A 17,866-nucleotide genomic window follows, 5' to 3' on the forward strand; every position below is an offset into this window, starting at 1 on the left:
ACATGTCAAGTTGAATGCACAGGACCTGAGACAACTTGGTCTTCAGGGTAATTTAATCAGTTTAGCAATTTAATCACCCAGGTTATACCACTGGCTAGGCTACAGCAAACAAGTCTGTGGAGCAGGTGCTCCAAGAGTGTGGAGCAAAATCTGTTATTGTACAAATGAAAGCATACCATGAGCAACCTGCAGAATCCTTGGGGATCCAGGATGAGAAACATGATTTTGGTTATACAACAGTGTGACTGTACTTAATGCAACTGCACTGTACACTTAAAAATGACAAAAGGGTAAATTTATATGTATTTTATCACACACACACCCATACATGTGCACACACAAAGATGTATAATTTTCCATGATCCATTTCCAGAATGATTCTGTTTTAGGATTAATATGTAATGGGACCAGCTTGGAGGAACTGAACTCTGGGACCCTTGCTTGTGCCCTTAGAAAGAGTAAATTCCTTTTGTTTGTCATCATGGAGTAACAGGAAGTGGACAATTTAGGGAGGTGATTTCTTTTATGTCAGTGTCAAAGTGGTGTAAGGAATTGCAGTTTTGGTTTACAGATAAAGGAAATTTAACAAGTTAATACCTTTTAGAAGCATCTTGCCTTCTTACCTCCACATGTAGTCATATGAAATAGGGAAAGAGATGCTGCTGAATTCTGAGTTAGGTGTACTCCTTGGATAATCTAAATTAATAGGCCCATGTAGGCTGCCTTGGAACCTAGCCCTGTTTTGTTTCTGTGGAAAAACTTCCATTTTGAATTCCACTTAAACAGCTTACAATTCATACTGAGCAATAGAATTGTTAAATTAGAGACTGCATGCAGTTTTATATTTTCACTCATCTTGGTTATACTGTCTTTCTCCAAATCGTTTCTTTTTCTTACGCATTTTCTTATCTTTACTATCCTATGGGCTCTAAGATACCTTGTTAACATCATTCTACCTTATTCTGTCATCAGATTTTTTTGTGTGTGAAAATAGGTTGACATGATAGCCCAATCGTTTTGTTTATAATTAACAGCTAGCAGACAATTTCAGAATTGAAGGAGAGCATAGATCTTAAGGACACTATGGAGAAAAATCTTAGCCTCACGAAAGTGGAATAGGAGCAAAGGTTGCCACTGTTCAGCTATTTGTGTTGAAATATAAGCTTCCAGAAATGTGGGACTGGCATTACATGCCCCAGGGCCAACTCTTCCTAGAAAACGTTGTTTCTTCTTTAGGCCATCAATATATGTTTTACACAGCTTTGGGTTTTATGAATAGTACTTTTTTTTTTCTTTTTTTCTTTTTTTTTTTTTTTTTTGAGATGGAGTCTTGCTGCATTGTCCAGGCTGGAGTGCAGTGGCGCAATCTCGGTTCACTGCAAGCTCTGCCTCCCGGGTTCCCGCCATTCTCCTGCCTTAGCCTCCCGAGTAGCTGGGACTACAGGCGCCCGCCACCACGCCCGGCTAATTTTTTTGTGTTTTTAGTAGAGACGGGGTTTCACCGTGTTAGCCAGGATGGTCTTGATCTCCTGACCTAGTGATCTGCCCGCCTCAGCCTCCCAAAGTGCTGGGATTACAGACTTGAGCCACTGTGCCCGGCCTATGAATAGTAAATATTTTTTAAAGCATTATTTGGGTACTCTCTAGAAGTTGCCAACTTTTATTTTGCCAAATCAGGATGTTGAAAACACCAGCTGCAATCACCATCATTTCATAAAAGAAAAGACGTTTTGAAACACACAAAGGAAAGAATTTCATAATAAAGGACAGGCACTTTAAATTAAATACATTTAGTGTTGTGAAAAATTCAATTATGTCTGTATTTTCTACATAACAATCCAATAATGTTCTTTAAATTGATTTAAAAACACTCAGACTTCATCTGGGGCATATATCAGTCCCTCTGTTGGAGTTTGGGACTCAGTCGTGTATTTATGCCTGGGACTTTCGTCTGAAACCCTCTCCTAGGGCAACAGAAGAGGGAGAGAAATGACATGCTATACTACTAAAATTATTCTTGTTTTGCAAGTTATTAAATTAAAGCACTTCAGAAATGTTGAAAAAAGCCTTGTAGAATTCAGTTTAATAAAATTATACAGTCTGTTAATGATCAGAGCTTAAATGAAGACTCCTTGTTCATGTGTTTCTCACTACTGCTGACTTCATACAGTCTTTCTAGGAATGCTGCAGACTGTTTGGTTATTTGAACTTTGGTTTTCCACTTTTGATGTTCTGAAGTGGTTAATTGTGAGCTTTAGCCATGAAGCCTGATGTTCAAACATTGCTTTTCTGAGGATGGATGGGGAGAAGGGACAGGTATGAGTTTTAAAATTATTTTAGAGTTTCAGATATTATCTGAAAATTTTATAAATAATTTTATTTGAATTAAATCCTAAGTCTAGTTTAGGTTTGAATAATATAGATACGTGTTTCCTGTGGTTAATACCACTTTTTGAGAAAAGCATGACATATACTTTTGTACACTGAGTTACTGAAAGACCCTTGGAAATGGGATGTTGTAGACAATTGATTTTTAAAAAGTTCTAAAGTTATATGGGAGAATGGTCCATGCTTTGGAAATTTCTTCTTTGAAAATATATAGCTTAAACAACTTAAATAGGATAGCACACACCCAAATTTCTGCAGAATTAAATTAGATATTATTTATTTGATAGAAAATTTATGATTAAGAATTCATTGTTTTACTTCATTTTTATTGAGGATTCTAGTTTGTGTTGAGTATTGTTGTAAACATTAGGAATCTAGCAAGGACTTAGATGTATCCCTGCCCTCATAGAGTTAATGTTCTAATGAGCAAGCTAGACAATACATAAGTAAATAAAGAATTGTCATATTAAACAGAAAGATGTTGTGGTAAAGACAAATGATGGTTGGTGCTGAGGAGGAGAAGGGCTACTTTAAAATGGATGGTTATTGCAGGTGCCTTGATTAGGTGACAGTGTAGTCCAGGAACATGGGAAGAAGGCTGTAGGAGGCACAGAGAACAATGGCCTTGTGGTAGCAAATAACTTAGTTTATTCTTGGAACTATCAGAAAATCAACTTGGATGAAGCATGGTGAGCTACGAAAGGGGACACGCTAGGCTCTAATAGGGCCCTAGTAAGTGTTTGCTTAGTGAATGAGTAAATAGATGAGTGAAAGATTTTTACAGTCTTAATTCTGGCCAGTCCTTATTGCACATAAAGAGTAATGAGGAATCAGGGATAGATATCATTGAGTGTGATGGGCCAACTGGTCAACTCAGAGACTCTAGAGCAGCATCTCAGTTGGGTGCCTAAATTTTAGGCTTCATGCTATGGCCCCAGAGTTTGATTTCAGTATATCAACAGTGGTCTAATCCCTTGAGGAGGAACTTATTCCAACCAAACACACAGGGACTGATGTGTTAATTCAGAATGCTGATCAATTTACATTGAGATCTTCTTTTCTAATGACCAAATACCATATTAATTTATGATGTAGGGAGTGTTCCTTTTTCCAGCATGAGGGCACTGACAAATTGAATTAGTAACCAGAAGCCCACTCAGTAAATTTAGAAGAGGATCAAGATCTTTGGGAGTACTTTGTGTGGGTGAAGTTGATGCTGGATGAAATATCCTTGCTCCTCAATGAAGAATAATATTACAAGTTCCTGTATTTTTTTTGTATGTCATTTTTTTCTGATTATAAAATAACAGGCGAATACCTTAGAAAATAACAATTCTGTACAGAGAAGACCATTGTTAATATTTGTAGTTCTCTACATCAAGATCATGAAGATAATCTAGATAAACTTTTATTTGCTTTTTATTTTACTTTTGCTTTTCACTTTTTGGTTTTAATACCTCTGAAGTCCACATTTGGAGATTATGTGAGGTAAAGATCCAACTTAATATTTTCCAGGGAGTATACCAATGTTCCTATCACCATTTCCAAAGTATTTATCCTTTGTCCACTGGCTTGTGACACAACCTCTATCATACACCAGGTTTTCAAATGGGTCTCTTTCTCAGCTTTTAAATTCTATTCCATTAGTCTTTGCTCATATGCAACTCTTTTTCTTATTGTGATTTAGTACTGTGTCTTAATTTTTTTGTAATACCTTTTAGTTGGATGGTAATTATCCTGGGTTTTCTATGTGGATTATCAGGTCAGCTTCAAATAATGAACACCCTCTCTTCTTCCAATTGTTTTAACCTGTTTCTTTTTCTTGTCTTATATTTGCCAGAATGTCATATAGTATATTGAACAGTAGCTATGGTGGTGGCATTTTTATCTTGTTGGCCTTAAAAAGAAATACAACAAAGTTTCTCCATTAATTATGATGTTTGCTATAGGGCATTGATAGATAGCCTTCAAAAAGTTAAGAAAGTTGTTTTCTTTCTAGCCTTCAAGGTTAAAAAGTTTTTAAAAATCTTAATTGAATGTGAACTTTATCAAATGCCTTTCTTAAGTCTATTGAGATAATCATGTGTTTTCTTTAATATATTCCTGTGGTGAAATATGTTAATAGGTTTTCTGATATTAAATTATCTTTGCATTTCTAGAATAAAACCTAATAAGTATTATTAGGGTTATTTTTTTCAAACACCTGAATGGATTCTGTTAGCTGACATTTTATTGAGTGGATTTCCTTCTATGTTTGCTAGTGAAATTGGCCTATAATTTCCTTTGCTGTTCTCATCTGATAGTTTTAAGGATTGTGCCAAACTGAAAAATGAATTGGGCAGTTTCCACAATTTTTCTAATTTTGGCTAAAATGCTCTGTTTCAGTTCAGTGGGACACCCTGTAAGATCATTGGGCAACATTATTTCAATTTTTCATGGTTGTCTATTCAAGTTTCCTATTTTATGTTATGCTAATTTTATTGGTAATATAATTTTTCATTCTATTTATTATAGGTTTAAAAAATATTTGGCTCTAGGCATTTTATAATAAAACTGCTTTTAAAGTCTTTATTATAGCTATAATTTGTTCCCTTATTTAAGTATATTTTGTTTGCTTGCATTCTATTGTTATTTTGTTGAACTGTTTTTTCCTGAGGTTATCAGCAATAGTCTTTTTCTAGAAGAAGCTTCTGATAGTATTAACCTTCTTTTTTCTATACCATTCCATTATTTTTTCTTGGGTTCTACCTTTTATTATTTTCTTTCTTTTAATTTTGTTGGGTGTACTCTCTTTGTCTCTTGCTTATGTCTTCAGTTGTGCTTAGTTATTTTTCAGCTTTTCCTATTTTCTGATACGTGTGTTGAGAACCAATTAATTTCTGTTTAACAAACTTGTCCTAATGAGCTTACACATAGAGCACTGTCTCCACCAAGTTGAGGATAAACCTTCTTTTCAGGCACATGATAAAGAATTATTACAAATATTAGAAAATTGGAATCATTCAGAGAATGTTATAAGAACAATGTGATTAAGCTATGACTCAACAATTAAAGAGTAATTTGAAAAATTTTGTATGGTTTCAAATAAAATTCAGGTCATAAAACAATTTAAATAGAAATTAGAAAATGTTTTAAACTGAAGGATCATGGAAATGCTACAGATAAAAACTTTTAGGGTACAGCTAAACAGGATTTTGAGGGAAAATTATAGCTATAAATCCTATATTAGGAAGGAATAAAAGTGAAGAGAATGTTAAAGTTATGAGCAAAAATTAATGAAATAGAAAATGAATATTCAGTAGAGAGTGTTTCAATAGCAAGTAAACTTAAAGGAATAATAAAACTGAAACTTTTGGCAAGATGGCTCAAGGAAAAAGAAGACATATAACCAGTATCAGGAATGAGCAAGACTCAAGTGCTGCAAACAGAGAAAAGATAAGAAAATAATGTGAACAACACATGACATCAGGCTACAGTATGACAACCATTTCATACCTATTCTGATGTCAAAAATCAAAGGTCTGACAGTGCCAAGAGTTGGAGAGGATGTGAATCAGCCGTATCACTTAAAGTTTGTTGGTGGGAATGTACATTGATGCTGCCATTTTATGAGACAGTTTGGCATGATCTTTTTTTTTTTTTATACTTTATGTTCTAGGGTACATGTGCACAACATGCAGGTTTGTTACATATGTATACATGTGCTGTGTTGGTGTGCTGCACCCATTAACTCGTCATTTACATTAGGTATATCTTCTAATGCTATCCCTCCCACTTCCCCCACCCCACAACAGGCCCCGGTGTGTGATGTTCCCCTTCCTGTGTCCAAGCGACCTCATTGTTCAATTCCCACCTATGAGTGAGAACATGCGGTGTTTGGTTTTCTGTTCTTGTGATAGTTTGCTGAGAATGATGGTTTCCAGCTGCATCCATGTCCCTACAAAGGACATGAACTCATCCTTTTTATGGCTGCATAGTATTCCAAGGTGTATATATGCCACATTTTTTTAATCCAGTCTGTCATTGATGGACATTTGGGTTGATTCCAAGTCTTTGCTATTGTGAATAGTGCCACAATAAACATACATGTGCATGTGTCTTTATAGCAGCCTGATTTATAATCCTTTGGATATATACCTAGTAATGGGATGGCTGGGTCAAATGGTATTTCTAGTTCTAGATCCTTGAGGAATCGCCACACTGTTTTCCACAGTGGTTGAACTAGTTTACAATCCCACCAACAGTGTAAAAGTGTTCCCATTTCTCCACATCCTCTCTAGCACCTGTTGTTTCCTGACTTTTTAATGATTGCCATTCTAACTGGTGTGAGATGGTATCTCAGTTTGGCATGATCTTAATAGTTAAGCATTTGTATACTCATCTGCCAAGCATGTCCACCTCTAGGTTCAGGAGAAACTTGAAAATATATGCTAGGAGAAATGGACAAAAAGTTCATAGCAGCATTATTTGATAAAGCAGAAGCCTGGAAATGATCCAGATGCCCATGGAGAGGGGAATGGATAAAGCACATTCTCAAGTGAATATTATATGGCTACAAAATGACTGAACAACATCTATATTCAAAAATTCTACTACATAAAATTGAGTGAAATAATTAAGTTCCAAAAGGTTAAATATGCTTCATATTCAAAGTGCAACTTACATTCAGCCACATACTCTTCAGGAATATATGTATACCTGTATGCGTATCTATTTATAGAGAGACGTATAGATATATCACGAGTGATTACAAGATTCAGGAAATATTTTGAGTGTGGGAGGTGGGGGATGGGATGGAGGGAAGATCACTTAGCTGTATAAAAATGTCAGTTTTCTAGTTCCTATATTGGGTTCACAGTGTTTATTATTAAAAAAATAAAAGATGGCTTGCATGAACCAATGATTGGAGTGTTATAAAGCAAGGATTTTGAGGCCGGGCATAGTGGCTCATGCCTGTAATCTCAGCACTTTGGAAGGCCGCGTTGGGCAGATCACCTGAGGTCAGGAGTTTGAGACCAGCCTGGCCAACATGGCGAAACCCTGTCTCTAGTAAAAATACAAAAATTATCTGGGTATGGCGGTGTGTGCCTGTAATCCCAGCTACTTGGGAGGCTGAGGTAGGAGAATCGCTTGAACCCAGGAGGAGGAGGTAGCAGTCAGCCGTGACTGGGCCACTGCATTCCAGCCTGGGAGACAGAGTGAGACTCCATCTCAAAAAAAAAAAAAAAAAAAAAAAAGGACTTTGAACTCAATAAATATTAAAACATCAAGTTAACATATTAACATTCTAAGGGAGAAAAATCGTATGATCATCTTCATAGATGCAGGAAATCATTTGTTAGATGTCACCATCCATTCATGACTAAAGGGAAAAGCAAACAAATTAGGAATACAAGGCAATTTACTTAAACCTGGCAAGGGGTATCTACAGACAATACTGCAGACATCAAACATCATTCTTAATGGTGCAAGTTCATAGCATTCCCAAGACTGAGGAACTTGTCAAGGATGCCTACTACTAATTCTGTCGTTCATCATACTGGAGCTAGCCCACATAGTCAATAAAGAAATTAAAGATGTTAGGACTGGGGCAAGTAATAAAATTCCTCAATAGATGATTTGATTATCTACGTGGAACATCCAAAAGAACTGTACATATATTTACTTTTTTTTTTTTTGTCTCAGACAGGGTCTTGCTCTGTTGCCCAGGCTGGAGTGCAGTGGCACAAACATGGCCTCACTATAGCCTCCATCTCTTGGGCTCAAGCGATCCTCCTGCTTCAGCCTCCAGAGTACCTGGAACCACAGGCACACCACTATGCTTGACAAATTTTTTAAATTTTTGTAGAGGTGGGGTCTGGCCTTGTGTCCCAGACTGAAAATATGTTTTAGAAATAAGAATTTGGCAAGTTAGTCGGATATGAAAATCACCACTGACCATCCTCAACCTACAATGGTTTGACTTAGTTTTTTGACATTATAATGGGTTTATTGTAGTATTAAATGCATTTTTGACTCATGATATTTTCATATTACTTTAGGTTTATCAGGACATAACCCCATTGTAATTCAATTGTATGTAATCTGCATACAAAAATCAGTTGCATTTTAATATACCAACAGATATCAGTTAAAAATGAAAATTTAAAAATATACCATTTACAATAGCATAGAAAAATATGAAATACATAGGAATGAATTTTAAAAGCTATACACACATGTTCACGTGAGCACATAGCATAATGGAAATGACTATAAATTCAATTGCATTAATATGAAGAATTTCTTTTCTCTAAATCTACCATAAAGACACAAGTCACAAACTAGGTGAAGATAATTGCAAATCATATAATTGACAAAAACTCATACCCAATATACAAAAATATTTCCTACAAGAAAACAAAAAAAGAACTCCAATAGACAAATGAAGAAAGCATGAGAACAAGTAGTACTTCATAAAAGAGAAACTTGAATGTCCAATAAACAGGAAAAAAATGTTCACTTCATTATTAATCAGGAAATTCATATTAAACTACAAAAAGAAATTGTTATATTCCAACCACATTGGCAAATATAAAGTGTGATCATACCTGGGGTTAAGAATGTGAGTCTTAAGCACTTACTGGTGAGAATGTAAATTGGTTCAACTACTTTGGAGACTCACGTGACATTACTTAGTAAATTTAAATATGTGTTCATCCTAAGATCCAGTGGTTCTACTTCTAGATATTTAAAGTAGAGAAAATCTTACACGTATGCACAAGAAGACAAGTGTGAGGATATTCATAACAGCCCTAAAATGAAAATAACTCCAGTATTTATCATCAGTACAATTCATAATTAATTGTGTTTATATGATACTGCAATAAAAAGATCTGCAGCTACGTGCAGCAACATGGATGACTTTTACAGACAATCGTGCAAAATAAGCAGGCTACAAAAGAATAATAGTATATGATTTCATTTAAATAAAATTAAAAGACCAGACAAAGCTAAGCAATGTATTTTTAGGGTGTATATAAATGGAATGATCATGAAGGAAGGGCATCAAAATCAGGATAGTGGCTTACCTTCGTGAGGGAGGAAGGTTATGTGATTGGAAGAGGGCTTCACAGGAAGTTTCTAAGGTTTGGCAATATTTCCTTCACACTAAAAGTGTGTTTACCCATGTGTTTTCTTTATTATCTTTATCCTTTAAAATACACGTGTTTTATTTCCATAGTTATCTATTTTACAATAAAAATACAGTTACATAGTCCCAGTTACTTGGGAAGCTGAAGCAGGAGGATCATTTGAACGCTGGAATTCAAGGCCAGCCTGGGCAATATAGCAAGACCCTGTCTCTAAAAAATGAATAAAAAATAAATTAAAAACTGTCAATGTGATAATGTATGAAGAACTTAACAACTGCATGGCGCATAGAAAATAATAAATGTTTATTATTTATTGTTTTGTTATTAATATCAAAATGTTTCCCTGTACATCTAGTTATAGCTGCAGCCCATAAATTTTTCAGGTACTGCTTTTATTTAGCTTGAAGTCTTCAACAAATTTTCCTCATGCTTTAAAACAAGTATTATTTAGTAGACTATTTTAGTTTTCAGGCATATAGGATTGTTCAATTGATCTCTCTCTTTGTCTTATAATAGTGCTGCATTAGACTCAGAAGATGTAGTCTGTATGAAGGTAATTTTCCTGACAGTTATTGAATAAATTTATTTGTAGCTTGAAAAAAGAAAAGATACTTAGATGAATTTGTTGAAATTCTGCAGTGAAAATAATTTTGGTATTGCAATCCTGTAACTCTCTACTCTTCCTTTCTCTATTACAGTCTTGATTTTACTATCTCTATTTTTGAACACCCAAGCCTTCTTAGTATTGTAACCATAATGCTATTACAGAATAGACTATGATTTTGTGTTTATATGTAGTGTTTAGTATTAATTTATGCCACCACCAGCAGTGTAAGAGAGTGCCCATTTCCTTTTCCCCTGGTGAGCAGCATTGGATAATGTTTAAAAATAATTTTTGGCAATTTGATATATTTTTTTCTGTTACATTTATTCCTTGTTAACTTCAGAGAGAAGTTAACATGTAGAGAGAGAGAGAGAATCCAATTTTCATTCTATATGAATTATTTATGTCCTTTACTAATTTTCTATTGTGAGAGTAGTGTTTTTGTTTTTGTTTTTTTTTTCAAAAATTAATTTGTAAAACCAGTTTATATATTTAGGATGGTATCATTCCTTGTTGCAGTTTTCTTCTCCCCAGTTTGGAACTGGCTTTAAAATTTCAACTTATTCTTTTTTTTACCTATCATCTTTTCTTCCTCTTCTTCAGGAGCAAATATTCCCAGCCTTTTCTTCTTATTTCATGTAGAGCAGTTTAGTCTTCTTTTATTGCAGGGGGAAGATGGTCATTTGGCAGTGACGATGTGGCCCCGATTGCAGAATTGAGTTGGAGGCTGAAGCATGTGAGCTCTGATCCTTGCCAGTTCTGTAAGTCAACAAATAAGACATCTCTTTAGACAGCTTCCAGACAACAGATAGCTGTGAAATATAATCTCCCTTATGATACAATAGTGATCCTAAATTTAAGTATGTCAAGCATTTATAACCTTCTGACTCCTTGCAGAATTTTATCTCAAGAGACTTCAATATACTGTGTATACTTTATCAGGCAATCCAAAGGAAAACATCTATCTGTAGTGAAAGCATAACACTGATGTTTGTCAAGGGTCAAAGATTCAGGGATTTAACTTATTAATAAATCTATAAACTGTTAGCATTTTTATATTGTGGTGGTAAAAAATTTGCAGGATTTTTAAAAACATGTTTTAGTTCCTACCAAGAGTCCCTAAGTACATTGTTTTTCTAGTAAAATCCAGTTTGTTCCACATTTTTGACTGAGAAAAGCTAAATCTTTTCTTTTTGGGAAGAAAAGGTCAGTTTTGAAGGAGATCTAGTCCTAAAAATATCAAGGATAGAGGCCTAGGAAATACGTAAGCTAAGCCTCCACAGACTTCCCCACATTCCCCGAACTACTTAAGATGATCCCCAAATAGGACCAACCCTAAATGAGCCCTGGAAATAGGGAAGGCGGCTATCTGTATGCCCCAGTACCAGGGTTCATCTACTTACTGTCACCCAGGAGGAGTTACGCCGAAAGGGGACATTGGAACTGGCCTGCAATGTTGCTTTTTCAAAACTTTTGGCGGGTGCAGTGGCTCATGCCTGTAGTCCCAGCCCTTTGGGAGGTGGAGGCAGGCAGATGGCTTGAGTCCAGGGGGTGGAGGCCAGCCTGGGCAACATGGTGAAACCCCATCTCTACAAAAAATACAAACATTTTGCTGGGTGTGGTGGTGTGCGCCTGTAGTCCCAACTACTTGGGAGGCAGAGGTCAGAGGATCACTTGAACTTGGGAGGCAGAGGTTGCAGTGAGCTGAGACTGTGTCACTGCATTCCAGCCTGGGTGAGAGAGAGACACCGTATCTCAAGAAACAAAACCAAACCAAACAAAAAAACAGATCCCCAAGAAATAAGTAGAAGAAATTATGGGAGAACCTAATAATACTCCTTCATTTACAGCAAGGCTGGAAGTCCAATCTTTTGGCCTTCCTGGATCACACTGGAAGAAGATTTATCTTGGGCCACACATAAAATACACTAATACTACTGTTATCTGATGAGCTAAAAAAAAAATTGCAAAAAAGTTTCGTTATGTTTTAAGAAAGTTTATACATTTGTGTTGGGCTGTATTCAACGCCATTCTGGGCCACAGGTTGGACATGTTTGATTTAGAGGGATGAGAGCTAGAGGTGGGGTGAGCTTGGTACAGACAGTGGGCTCTCTGTGCTAAGAATCTACAGCATCTGAAGCAGTGGGCTGGGAGACCCCAGGGTAAGTATGGCCACATCAAGTAGTAGTCTGTGGCAATGGGACTTCAGACATACCACTGGGTTTTTGCATGGTGCAGTGGCTCGTGGCCCAGAAAGGAGAAAGGGTCACATAATAATTGCCACGGAACACTTATTTAACAAATGCTTATGTAGCCTTTATTACCTCCCAGAGATTGTTTTCAATTATTGGTTCTTAACTTGAGGCGGTTTTGCCGCCCCAGGGGACATTTGGAAATGTCTGGAGATATTTTTGTTGGCACAACTGGGAGGAGACTGCTACTGGCATCTAGTAGGTTGGAGACCAAGGATTCTACTGAACATTCTAAAATACACAGGCTAGTCCCCACAACAGATTATCAGTCCCCAAATATAGTGTCAAGATTACAAAACCCTGTTTCAAATATTTAATAAATATTAACTCATTCAATCTTCAAAGCAACCCTTTGAAAGCTGCTCATTTTTCAGGTAAGGAAATGGAGGCAGATAAGTAACTTGCCCAGTGTCATATATCTGATGGAGACTCCAGGCCAAAGGGAAATATGCATGTTCGAAAAATGCAAACGTTCCAGAGAAGAGTGGTTACATTACTACTAGCCTAAATAACATTCAAGGTGAAATGATTTACAGAGAGGATAATTTTTTAACAAAAAGGTATAATTCACAATGAAAATAGTCATAAAACTTTGGACACTAAATGGTATAACCCTGAAATATATAAAACAAAATCTGTTAGAATGTAAGGAGTAATTTAAATACAGTGCTAGCTTTTTTTTAAGAATAGCTGTATTGAAATATAATCAGCATACAATAAACTACACAAATTTGAATTATAAAATTTCATACTTTTTTTTTTTTTTTTTGAGATGGAGTCTTGCACTGTCACCTGGGCTGGAGTGCAGTGGTGCAATCTAGGCTCACTGCAACCTCCGCCTCCCAGGTTCAAGTGATTTTCTTGCCTCAGCCTCCTGAGTAGCTGGGATTACAGGCATCCCCCACCACGCCCAGCTAATCTTTTGTATTCTTAGTAGAGATGGGATTTCACCATGTTGGCCAGGCTGGTCTCGAACTTCTGACCTCGTGATTTGCCCACCTCAATATATGTCTATGCCTGTGAAATAATGCCATAGTTAACATAATGAACATTTCCACCATTCCAAAAGTTTCCTTGTGCCTGTTTATAATCCCTCCTTCCACCCATTTCCTGCACTTTCTCCAATTCTTAGTCAACCACTGATCTTCTTTCTGTCATTATAGATGAGTTTGTACCTTCTGGTGTTTTATATAAGTAAAATTATACAGCATATACTCTTTGTTTTGTATGTATTCTTTCAGCATATTTATTTTGTGATATCCAAGTTTTTGCAAGTATCAACAGTTCATTCCTTTTTATTGCTAAGGACCATTTCATTGTATGGATATACGACAATTTGTTTATCGGTTTACCTTTTGATGGACATTTGGGTTGTTTCTATTTTTGGCTATTATGAATAAAGATGCTGTGAACATTCATGAACAAGTCTTTGTATGGACATATGTTTTGCTTCTCTTGGAAGAATACCTACGAATGGAATGGCTGGGTTATATGGTGAGTATGAGTTTAACATTTCAGGAAACTGCTAAACTGTTTACTAAAGTTATTGTTCCGTTTTATATTCTCACCAGCTATGTGAGAGAGTTTCTGTTACTCTATATCCTTGCCAACATTTAATATGCTTACTCATTAGGATTTTAGACATTTAAATAGGTGTATAGTGGTGTCTCATTGTATTTTAATTTGTATTTCCCTAATGCAAATGACTGATGATGTTGAGTATCTTTTCATGTATTTATTTGTCATCTGTATATCTTCTTTGGTGAAATGTCTGTTCAGATCTTTTGCTCATTTAAAAAATTGGGTGTGTAATAGGGTTCTCCAGAGAAAAAGAATTGACGTGTGTGTGTGTGTGTGTGTGTGTGTGTGTGTACACAGAGAGAGGTACTTGTTTAAGGATTGGCTCACATTATTGTGGGGGCTGGCAAGTCCAAAATCTGTAGGGCAGGCTGGCCACTGGAGTCCTTGGGAAGAGATGATGCCGTCTCAAGTCCAAAGGCTGGAGGCAGAATTTCTTTTTCTTCGGGCAACCTCCCTGTTTCCTCTTTAGACCAACACCTGACTGGAGAAGGTCTGTCTACATTATGGAGAGTGATCTGCTTTACTCAGAGTCTACTGATTTAAATGTTAATTACATCTAAAAAATACCTTCACAGCAACATCTAGACTACTGGTTGACCAAAAACTGAGTACAATGGCCTAGCCAAGTTAAAACTTGAAAGTTAACCATGACAAGTTGTTTGTTTTCTTACTGAATTTTGGAAGTTTTTATATTCTGGATTCCAGTCCTTTATAAGATTTGTGATTGGCAAATCCTTTCTCCCAGCCTGGGTTGTATTTTCATTCTCTTAACAGTGACTTTCTAAGAGAATGTCTTAATTTTCATGAAGTTCAATTTATCATTTTTGTCTTTAATCGATCAGGTTTTTGGTGTCATATCCAAGAAATCATTGCCCAGCCAAAGGCATAAAGATTTCATCTTTTTATTCCTCTACAAGTTTTATAGGTTTAGGTTTTACTCTAGGTCTATAATCTATTTTGAGTTAATTTTTGTATATGGTGTGAGGTATTTGAAGTTCACTTTTTGCTTATGGGTATTTTGTTCTTCCAGCACCATTTGTTGAAAAACACTAGTAGATTTTTACAGATCAAGTATGCAAAAACACATTTAAGGGTATAAATAATAGAATTAATAATATACCCTCATTTAAAGGCTAAGGATTCTTGAAAGATCTATGGAGCATTTATAAAAATTGACCTTATTAGCCATATATAAACTCTTGATTTGGGCCACATAACACAATAACACTGGAAATTAAGTAAACAACAAGAAGCACAGAAAACCCCCATGTCCTCATCTCATTCTAATATAGTCAAGAAAGCCCGTTTAATCAACGCAGCAGAGCAGCTGCTGCCAATGGTCATTTCCCATTGGTTGGTATTGAACCTTGGGTTATCTCCTCCAAACGTCTTGTCAGTAATTAATGCTAGCCTTGGTAAATGACGTATATGATAATCAGCCTATAGAAAATCTTAGCTAAATTACTGGGGCATGATACCTTTGAGGAAATGTTATGTTTCCTAGGGACCAAATAGAATAAAAGCAAAAAGCAAAAAACCAAGCAACCAATCCCCCTAAAACACCAGAAGTAGTGTATACTTTATCTTACAGGTTTGCCAAAATTAGGAGTAACTCCCACTTTCTGGTCTTAGCATTACTTTGATCCCTTTAATCCCCTATTATTTGGAGAATTCAGGGCATCAAGATAAACCAAAGAGTTTAATAAATTTGATTCCCTATAAAAGATTTGGCCTAAACATTTGGCCTCTAGCCCCATGGCTACTTCTAGCATATACAGAGTCTGTGTGCAAATTGCAAAGAGGCACACCTTCCTCTGGGCTGAAGCAATCTCACATTAGACTTGGAAGACAGAATACATGAAACACTGAGCACAAACTGCAGAGTTGTATTTGTTGGCTTGGTCTAGCCCTCTCCCACTGTTTTAATTGTCCTAAAGCAGGAGTGTCTCATCTTTTGACTTCCCTGGGCCACTTTCAAAGAAGAAGAATTGTTTTGGGCCACACATAAAATACACTAACACTAATATAGCTGATGAGCTAAAAAAAAAAATCGCAAAAAATCTTACAATGTTTTAAGAAAGTTTATGTATTTGTGTTGGGTCACATTCAAAGCCATCCTGAGTCTCATGTGGCCCACGTGCTGTGGATTGGACAAGCTTGTTCTAAAGAATGATGAGACTATGTCTTAGTCTGTGCAGGCTGCTATAACAAAATAGCATAGACCGGGTGGGTTATAAACAACAGAGATTTATTCCTCACAGTTCTAGAGTCTGGGAAGTCCAAAATTAAGGTGCTGTCAGATTTGGTGTCTGGCACGGGCCCACTTCTTGCTGGTCCTCACATAGTGGAAGGAAGAACTAGCTCTCTGTGGTCTCTTTTATAAAAGCACTAATCTCCATCATGAATGTTCTACCTAATGGCAGACAACTGTTTCAAATGAAGCAAGTGAAGACTTTTCTTGTCTTCTCATGGCAAACATATGGGTTCATGATGTCATCCTATCATAACTGGCTTTCCTTGTTTGGGAAATGAAGTGGGGGTTTGTTTTGTTTTAAATATGTATTTCTAATAAAAATGCCAGTATAGTCTTCAAAGAGGTTTTTGAGCAAGTGATTTTCAAGTGCAATTTTTTTTCATCCTTCAGTGTTGAAGGATAAAATCTGGGAAAGAGACACATAGGCATTGCTATAACTGAATAATAACAGACAACAATTACAATCTGCTCATTTCATCTCTTTCTCTGAGAAAATAAATATTATTAGATGATGAAGGTTGTCAGGATTTTTCTGAGGGTCTCCCCAAATACCACTTTCCCCAAGTCAGTCTTGGGATAGTGATTAAATCAGATTAGATTAGATCAAGCTTATCCAGTTTTCTTGCCTCCTTGCTGAGAAAATTGCTTTTCATTTTTTCATCATTTCCTTTTTGAGAATAAGTTCTTTGCCTCATCTTTGCAACACAAAAGAGTGTTTTTGCCACAACAATCAGTGTGTTAAGGTGATTTCAATCATCTATTTCTATAGAAGAATAAAAACTACCTGTAGTTTCTAAATAACAAATTTCCTTACTTCTAGTCCTCAAGGTTTCCAAAAAATTGGAATTTACTTTTAGCTAGGGCATTCTGTTATAATGGATAAAATGTTGTGATACACTGTGAATTTTTAAAAAACAAATTAAGAAACAGAAAAAGATCTCAATTTTCAAGAATAATATATACAAACCCAGAGGTTATAAAACTGAAAAACTTCATTATAGACTATGCTTTGGTTTACAAAGCTATGTTTTGTATTAGGTATACATTTACTTATTGAATTGTTTCGTTGGAAGAAATGTTAGAAATTGTTTAGTTTTGTCTTTATCAAAAGCATTTTGGAAATTAGACCTCAATATTTTGGAATCCTTGAGGACTAGAATTGAGGAAATTGCCATTTAAAAACTAAAGCAAGGCTGCCTGGTTTTCAATTTCAGTTCTGCTGCAAATTAATTGTGTGACCTTATACCAGTAAATAACTTTTTCATGGCTCAGTTTCTTTACCTCTAGAATGGGAGTAGCTCAGAGGTTGACAGAATATGCTGATGAGTTAAGTGTGTGTTTGAGAGTGTTGGGTTGGAAGAGAAGGCTGGGGTGGGGTGGAGGGCAGGAAGGATGGGGGCGAGAGAGAGAGAGAGTTATATTCAAGGTTTCCAGTAAATTAAAGTGTCCTTTAAGAAGCAGAAAAAAATAAAGAAAGATGAAGAGTTCTGGGAAGGATCATCAGTTTGCTTTTGCACAGTTAAGTTTCAGTTGTCTAGTAGCCACCGTAAGGAGAGATGTAGAATAGATAGTTGGACATACAAGCTTGGATTTCAGAAGAAAGGTCAGACCTGTAGGTAAAGATTTAGGGGCTATCTGTATGTGAATGGCATTT

This window comes from Macaca mulatta, chromosome 14 (genome assembly GCF_049350105.2).
Source record: "Macaca mulatta isolate MMU2019108-1 chromosome 14, T2T-MMU8v2.0, whole genome shotgun sequence".
In the NCBI taxonomy this organism is placed as follows: Eukaryota; Metazoa; Chordata; class Mammalia; order Primates; family Cercopithecidae; genus Macaca; species Macaca mulatta.